The sequence below is a fragment of the Olea europaea genome, unplaced genomic scaffold, assembly GCF_002742605.1.
Source record: "Olea europaea var. sylvestris unplaced genomic scaffold, O_europaea_v1 scaffold2341, whole genome shotgun sequence".
NCBI classification, from domain to species: Eukaryota; Viridiplantae; Streptophyta; class Magnoliopsida; order Lamiales; family Oleaceae; genus Olea; species Olea europaea.
In genome coordinates this window covers 32,244-41,094 of record NW_019241525.1, presented here as the reverse complement: position 1 = coordinate 41,094, position 8,851 = coordinate 32,244, and positions in this window count along the sequence as shown.

The following is an 8,851-nucleotide window of genomic DNA, read 5'->3' as shown; positions in this document are numbered from 1 at the left end:
CTTACTCTATCACAAGAGTTGTATACAATAAAAACTTTAGAATATTTTTTTAAGTGTGAAATTGCTACATTGTTGATACTCCTGTATCGGATGGCGACCGTATGTGTCTTCATATATGCCTAAAGGCTCCATAAGTGTACAAAAAATTATTTACAGAATCATATCTAGTACGATTAGGAGTTAGAAGTATGCTATGATTTATACTTGTCCTAACATTTGTCATGCCATAGATCTAGTTAGTAGATATCAATATTATCCTTGAAAAGGATATTGTGATACCTGAATGGTGTTGTGTCAGTTATTCTATTTTGTTGTTAAGACAATAATTGTTATTGGAATAGATATGTTAATATTGACTAAAGATGAGAGTTAGTCAAGCATAAATAGTTATTAGACTTGTGCAATCTTGCTATCTAGAGTAACAAAAAGCATATCCTGTGGTATATATCTTGGCAGTTAAAGAAATTATTTGGTATACATGTATCGTGCATCTAATGATACCAATTGAGAATATTAGATCTATGATATTTGTGCAATTATCTCATGTATTGAGGATCTCAAATATCAAGATTGAACTAAACATTTGATGCTATTTATGTGAGAGACATTAGCAAAGAAAATGTCTTTGCGATATATCTACATAAATGATGATACTTAGTTATACTCTGAATATGTCTAGAGATATACTTGTTAGCATTGTGAAATCTCTAAAATTGAGTAGAATATGATACTTAATATATCAGAAAACTCTTGATTGAGTTTTTTTTGTGCCTATGGATGAACAATTTTTAGTTCATGTAAAATCTATCGTTGGATTACGAGATAATAACTTGCATGCGCATGTAAAGTATATCAAACTGGTTGAGATTGGTTCATTAATAAGAAAATCACCTTAGACACTGGGGTATGCTAAGATAAGACAAAGCGATCATTTTGTGTCAATGATTTGGTCGCCCTGATAAGATATTAAGATGAGATTAAAACAAGTAATTGAAATGGATTTTTTTATCTATTAAACATGTTTAGTAGCCAGATCGAGTTCTCAATTTTAGATTGCCTGGAGGAAGGAACGTAAGGAAACTCAAGTTAGGTATCGAGAAATACCTGAACTAGAATCTGTATGGTGTTATTTGTTTATAAAGAATATGACATACGCCATAAGAAATGGAGAAAAAATGGAGCACTTGTTTTATACCACATGTGTTTTTGTATGATCAATATTGGGTAAATGTGTTAATGGATCCCTACTTCCTCCCTGTATGAGATCTTGAGGTTTATACAACCTCATATATACACTTATGACTGTTGACTATTTTCTGATATTTTATTTCAATGTTCATACTTTAGCATATTACCAATGACTATGATTGATTTGGTTTGATAGGACATGTTTAAGAGAGTAGCTGATTTAAAATTGAACGATTTAAGTATGAAAGAAAAACTATTTTAACCAACATTTATATTTGTATTCATCTGGAGGACAATTGTATTTAACCATTTAGGTTGTAGAACACAATTATGAATACAATGATATGATATGGTGTTCAAGTATATTTCATAAATACTTGAGAGATCGAAAATACTTGAATTAATATTGGAAAATGAGTTTGGGGTGCAGCGAAATGTAATGTTCCTCTAATAGAGTTAATCTATATATCTTTAACAAATTTATGGTACTGTAAGCTCTAACAAATTTATTGCAGATTTTAAGTCTTGTCAAGGTGATTCAACCATTTAAAAGATCTTGGAATTCATTCATTTCAAGTAAGATTCTTGATCACTAATTTATGTTCAAGTATGCTAAAAATTATTGCATTAACGAACATATGCATGCACAAGTTACATTTTGGACACTTTAGGTTTTGATTTTAGGGATTTATGAAGATTTGGGAAAAGCAATCTCAGCAAAATGAACGCCGAGTTTCACTTCTTTCCTTTATACAAGAATAGTTTTACACATTTTTACATGTACCAAAAGTAGTGACAATCGAGTCGAGTGTACTAGCTCGAGCCAATTTGGCAAGCCCAGTTCGTGGTCCATGAGCTTAGCTCGTGGATAGGCTTGGCGAGCATGAGCCTTTAAAAGTGACCAAGCGATCATTTAAAAAAAACTGTTTGTTCAATTTCAAAGTTTGCGACCGTTTGACAAAAAGGTTACAAACTTTAAAAAAGAAACAGTTGGCCTTCTAGTAGGTCTCTGAATTTTTCTTCTTCTTCTATAATTACCTCAAAACTACAACATTTTTTCACAGCAAATTCAACAATCTCTCTAGATTCTACAATAATTTCTTCATTATTAAGTTATTCTACGATTATATTACATAACATACCTTCATAATTTCATTCACTTCTCTTAATTAATTCTCTACATTATATATTATCCAATTTATACATTTTATCTTTATTTTCTACTTGACAATCTACATTCTAGATTTCTATTAAATAATACAGAATCCTCGTAATTTCATTGAGGGCTTGTTTGGTGGCCAATTACCTATGATGCCATAATCTCAATTTTCTAATGAATTTGTCGATCTCAACGACATCCCCACTATGATTTGTTTGAAATGAGCTTTGATGATGAACGTGAAAATAGTAATTCAATCAATTTGGGTGACATAAATGAAAATACGGGCGAAGTCAAACTACAAATTCTCGACACAAGAGAAAGCGAAAGGGAAAAGATCTGCAAAATGGTGGTAACAATTGAATTTGATTTCAACCTACCATTGACGGAATCACAGAGTGTAAGGTAGTGTGTAAATACTATCAAACTCATTAAGCATGGCAAAAGAGTACTAGTACTGTACATCTTAACTATCACTATGCCAAATGCGCGATAAAAAATGCGCTTGCTGGTAAATCTTAATCACATCTAGCCTTTGGTACTTTTTTCTTTCAGTAGCTATTCTTCATCACTAAGCGCATGGATGTACTCGGAGGAAAGAACTCATGATGAAATGGTGAAGTTCGTTATTGGAGCTAAGTTGTCGCTGAACATAGTGGATAACGAGCATTTCAAAACATTCATAAAGGATATCTTCAACCAAGGTATAATGGGTAAGTAGAAACACTATTTGTAGTGATACCAACCAAGAATCAATTGACTAGTGATTTAAATAAATGTGGTCGTGTTATATTGTCGATTTTAGATTTGTAGGAAAGTATTAATAAAAAGGTTATATAGCAGCAACTACATACTATATGATTCACTTTTGATTGTGGATAAAAAATTACTGTGTTTAAGATAATTGAATAAACTCATAATGTTATTAACATTTTTAATTCTATGCTATAAATTATTAGGGAACATAAATGTAAAAGTAAAATTTGTTCTTTTATATTTGACAATGCTAGTGTCTACAAATCTATTATAGATAAATTTTGTAGACTTCTTAATCTTGGTTGTTGATTTTTCTTAATAATTCAAAACCTTGATTATGCAAGAAGAGGACACCATTGTATAATATAATTTGATCAATTAATGAAATAAAAACCTTGAAACAATAGTAGTGTTGTCTCCGATTTCAAGTGACTCACATCTTCTTTGGCATGTGATTTATTTTTAAAGATATTATTTCTCATTAGAAAATCAAAGCACATGGTATTACATTTTTTTTTTCAAGGGAGAGATCTGTTGAAAATTTACTTAACATGCACAGAGAAATTTAAATAATATTTCGATTTCAACCAATTATCTTCTTTGTATTTAGAAAGAAACTACGATAGGAATTATACCTTTATTGAATTCTGTAAACTCCTTGCTATCTTGAACGAGAGCAATCATGATCTTAATTCAGAGTTGTATGTTTTTTTAACCCTAACAACTTATTAGTAGAAGTTTAATTAATTAGTGACATCATTCTTTAAGTTCTCCTTTTGTGTGTCATCCATTATGTTCTCGATTACGATATCTAATGACATGAATTATTGTTATGATCTAATCACAATTGATAAATTAAAATGCTCATTTCTAATTTATCATTAATTTTCATTCATAATTCCAAATTGCTATCTAACAATATATCAGGGCAATATACATGACAAGAAATGTCATGCGGTAAGACAAAATTAAACTTGGTTGCTTACAATGAAACTATAATCTCTTCGTCAATATAATTTGATCAATTGTGAGATATGAAGCTTGTCAATCTCGATTATTAATCATATCTTTTATCCAACTATTAAGTCAACGTAAGTCGAAAACTCTTTTTAAATTATGAAACACCTTGGCTAAAAATTTCGTTATCAACTTAATTGAATAAAATATAGATCATAATATCTTACTATCTAAGAGTGATGACTATTTTATTGATCATTCTCAACCTTCATATGATTTCTAACATGTTCTAACGATATTGTATTAGCGACTCTTAGTAGAACAACATCTAACATCACCAAAGCATGATTGTCCTTATATAAAGAACTATGATGACCTCAAGTTAAAGAACAAATTTCGCTACTAAACATTAGATAATTAACCACTTATATTCAGATAGTTATTCATATAGAATCTCTTCAATGGGTCTCCAATGTTTTGTTTTATAACAAAATATTCGCGTGTTCATTTAAGTGTCACCACACTTTAGCTTGTAAGATCAACTATTTATTTCACAAATAAGAAATGTTACATGTGATGGTCTATCAATAATAACGATATATATATATTTTGTTATTACTTACGACCACGAATAATTTAAGATTCAGTCATAAATAATATTAGGGACATGACAATGCTCTCATTGTATTTTTTTAGACACACAATTCATCTTCATTTTTAATAAAATCAAACAAACTTGTTTTTTTTTTTTTTTTTTTTTTTTTTTTTGGTAACCTTTTGCTATTAGCTTTATTTTGTATGTATAAATGTTTTCATCCATGTTGACCTTCTTTTTATAAACTTATTTACAACCTATGTGTTTTATCCCATCAGGTGTGTCAACCATGGTCTATACCTTTTTTACGTACATCGAGTTTATTTCGGATTCTACTATCATCTGTCATTTCTTTGAGTCAACACTTAACTTTACATCTACATAATTAGTGGGTTTATCATCCTCGATTATTAATACCTGATTATTAATTATGAATTCGTACCTTCTAAGATGTTGAATAATCCTACAAAATTTATACGGAGCAGACGTGTCCTTAGAAGTCTCTACTTCCTAATCAAGAGTATGTCCCTTATTTGGTGTGGATTCGATTCTAGTTCATCTACGTGGTCAAATATATTTATGGATTCTTGAACTCCTTCATGATCTATTTTGCTTCTATTGTTTTATCTGAAAAAGACTATTTCTCTAGGAGGATGGTATGTATTGAGACAAAGACTTTCTTCTCAATGCGATTATAAAATTAATATCCAAATATCTCTTTTAAATATCCCACAAATATGTATTTACCGGATTTAGTTTCAAACTTAGCCAATTTATTCCACTTCACATAAGCATCACAACCCAAACTTTCATATAAGATAAGTTTGGTTTCCTGCCTTTCCATAACTCATATGGAGTTTTGTAGACGTACTTAGATGGGACACTATTTAGTTTGTAGCATGCGACAACTAGTGCAAGACTCCAAAATGATTTTGGGAGGTCTAAATGGCTTGTTTTTAATCGCACTATATCAAATAGTGTGCAATTCCTCCTTTTATATACGTCGTTGTGTTGCGATGTATACGAGAGATTGCACTACGAAAGAATCTCAATCTCTTTTAGATAATCTAAAATTTTACTTTAAAGTTATTCTCCATATCAATCAGATCTTAATGTAAAAATATGTTTACTTAATTGTTTCTTTACATCTAACTTGAATTTCTTGAACTTTTCAAGAGTTTCGTAGTTGAATCTCATCAAGTATACGTGACCATTTCTGAAATAGTGATCAGTAAATGTGATGAGATAAGAGAAACCTCATCTAGTAGTAATTGACATGGGTCCACATACATCAGTATAAATGATGCCTAATTATTATGCAACTCTCTCTTCTTTTTAAGTAAATAAGAATTTGGTCATCTTGCCACTAGACATAATTTGTATTTGTTAAATGATTTAAAATTAGTTGATTCCAAATATATATCTCTACGTAATTTGGAAATGCATTTCTCGTTTATGAGACCAAATCTACAATACTAGATATAGGTAATATTTAGGTTATTACTTTATGCCTTATGATTTTTATACTTATTATAGAATACTCAGTATTTAAAATATAAATATTATTTAATAATTTATCATAACCATTAAGATCTCATCAAGAACAAGTGAACAACGATTGTCCTTAACTTTTACAATTCATGTCCAAACATGAAATTGAAATAATGTTCTTGATAATGGTGAGAACAAATGACATTTCTATAATTCTAATACTAAGTCTAAAGGCAATGGCAAGAAGTATACTCCTACAGACAATGCAACAATTATTGCTCAATTTCAACGTACAGGTCGACTTCTCCCTTCTGTAATGGTCGACTTACTTTTAATCTTTATATATTTATATAATATGCGATCCTTATATGTTATCTAATACCTAAGAGACTAATAAAATAGACATAAGCTTTGCAATTTTTATTTCAATGACCTTTTATTCTATAATGATATCAAGGGTCATCGAACTTAATAATGTCCTTATTTTCTTTAATTGTCTTAATCATCTTAAATACTTTCGCAATGCCTCTTTTAGACATCTGCTTAGTACCCTTAGAAGAGCCAATGGTCAAAACTTGCCTGCCTGCAACAATTATTGCTCAATTTCAACGTACAGGTCGACTTCTCCCTTCTGTAATGGTCGACTTACTTTTAATCTTTATATATTTTTATAATATGCGATCCTTATATGATATCTAATACCTAAGAGACTAATAAAATAGACATAAGCTTTGCAATTTTTATTTCAATGACCTTTTATTCTATAATGATATCAAGGGTCATCGAACTTGATAATGTCCTTATTTTCTTTAATTGTCTTAATCATCTTAAATACTTTCGCAATGCCTCTTTTAGACATCTGCTTAGTACCCTTAGAAGAGCCAATGGTCAAAACTTGCCTGCTACTAACTTTGATGTTGGATTTAATAGTCTTGAGTATGTTCATCAATTCAGAGAGTGAGCACTTGAGCTTATTCATATTAGAATTCATAATTAACTATGAATAACTCTCTGATAGAGATTGTAGAACCAAGTCAATACTTAGTCCATTGTACATGATTGAACCCAATTGAGACAACTTCTCAATGCATTCAATTATCTTCAGTACATGAGCATCGATTGAAAATCCTTCTACCATTTTAAATCAATATGATTGCTTGAAAGTCTCATATCCTCTCACAAAGATAATTTATCATACAATTCTTTGAAACGAATAATCATGTTTTAGCATCCATACTATTATGTTGCTTTTGTAACTCAGATGACATAGATGCAAGCATTACATATGTTGTAATACTATCGTCATCACTGTATTTATTGTAGTGGTCGTATCTTTTTAATCAAGTTATTAGCATGTGATTTTAGAAAGGACTACTCCAAGACATAATCAATTTTTTCATGCTTAAGAACAATTTTCAAATTTCGATGCCAATCGAGAAAATTTGCTTGGTTGTTACCATCCAGTACACCTCTTAAATACATATGATTACTCATTATTCAAAAAACTAAATGACAAAAAATAAAGAGTTATATATAGAAAAGCACCCATTAATTTAAAAAGGTCTTTTATTAAATTAATTATATTCTCATTATTTAACTTAAAAACTTGCTTGAAAGTCTCATATCCTCTCACAAAGATAATTTATCATACAATTCTTTGAAACGAATAATCATGTTTTAGCATCCATACCATTATGTTGCTTTTGTAACTCAGATGACATAGATGCAAGCATTACATATGTTGTAATACTATCGTCATCACTGTATTTATTGTAGTAGTCGTATCTTTTTAATCAAGTTATTAGCATGTGATTTTAGAAAGGACTACTCCAAGACATAATCAATTTTTTCATGCTTAAGAACAATTTTCAAATTTCGATGCCAATCGATAAAATTTGCTTGGTTGTTACCATCCAGTACACCTCTTAAATACATATGATTACTCATTATTCAAAAAACTAAATGACAAAAAATAAAGAGTTATATATAGAAAAGCACCCATTAATTTAACAAGGTCTTTTATTAAATTAATTATATTCTCATTATTTAACTTAAAAATTTATAACCCTCTTACATATATTTATGGAGTTCATACTTGATTCGTAGTGGGCTGGGATACCATAATTATATTAAGACCTTGAGTGTACTCAACAAATCTTAATAAAAAATTTGGGTAGATATTATTATCAAGTGTATCTTCATACAACTTTCAAATCATTAAATTGACAATTCGTTAATTTCATACATTTTATGTGTTAGTTTAACATGCCTCTTAAGTTTATCTTCTTAAGTGTACTAAAAAAAAAAATTAGTTAAGTTAAATCTATCGTTCAAAAATATCTAATATTTCATAGTGTCAAATATATCGATAATACACCAGACTTGAGTGTACTCAATAATTTGAGATTGATTTAGGTCTCCCACTTTTCACTATAACGACGGAAGACAAATAATAATATTGATTTAATATTTTAACAAGGGGTTTTTCATTCAAAGTTCTCATCATAATAATTATATGTATTTTATCATACATTAGCATGCAAATAATAAATACATACAATAATATAGACAATTGTGGACTTTTACTATCTAATCTTACTAAGACATAAAAAAGATTAGCTGGTCAATTCCTAAAGGACATAACATCGAATCATGAATTGATCCATCTCTATGATCTCCTTCTCTTCTTGCATGTTTAATTAGCC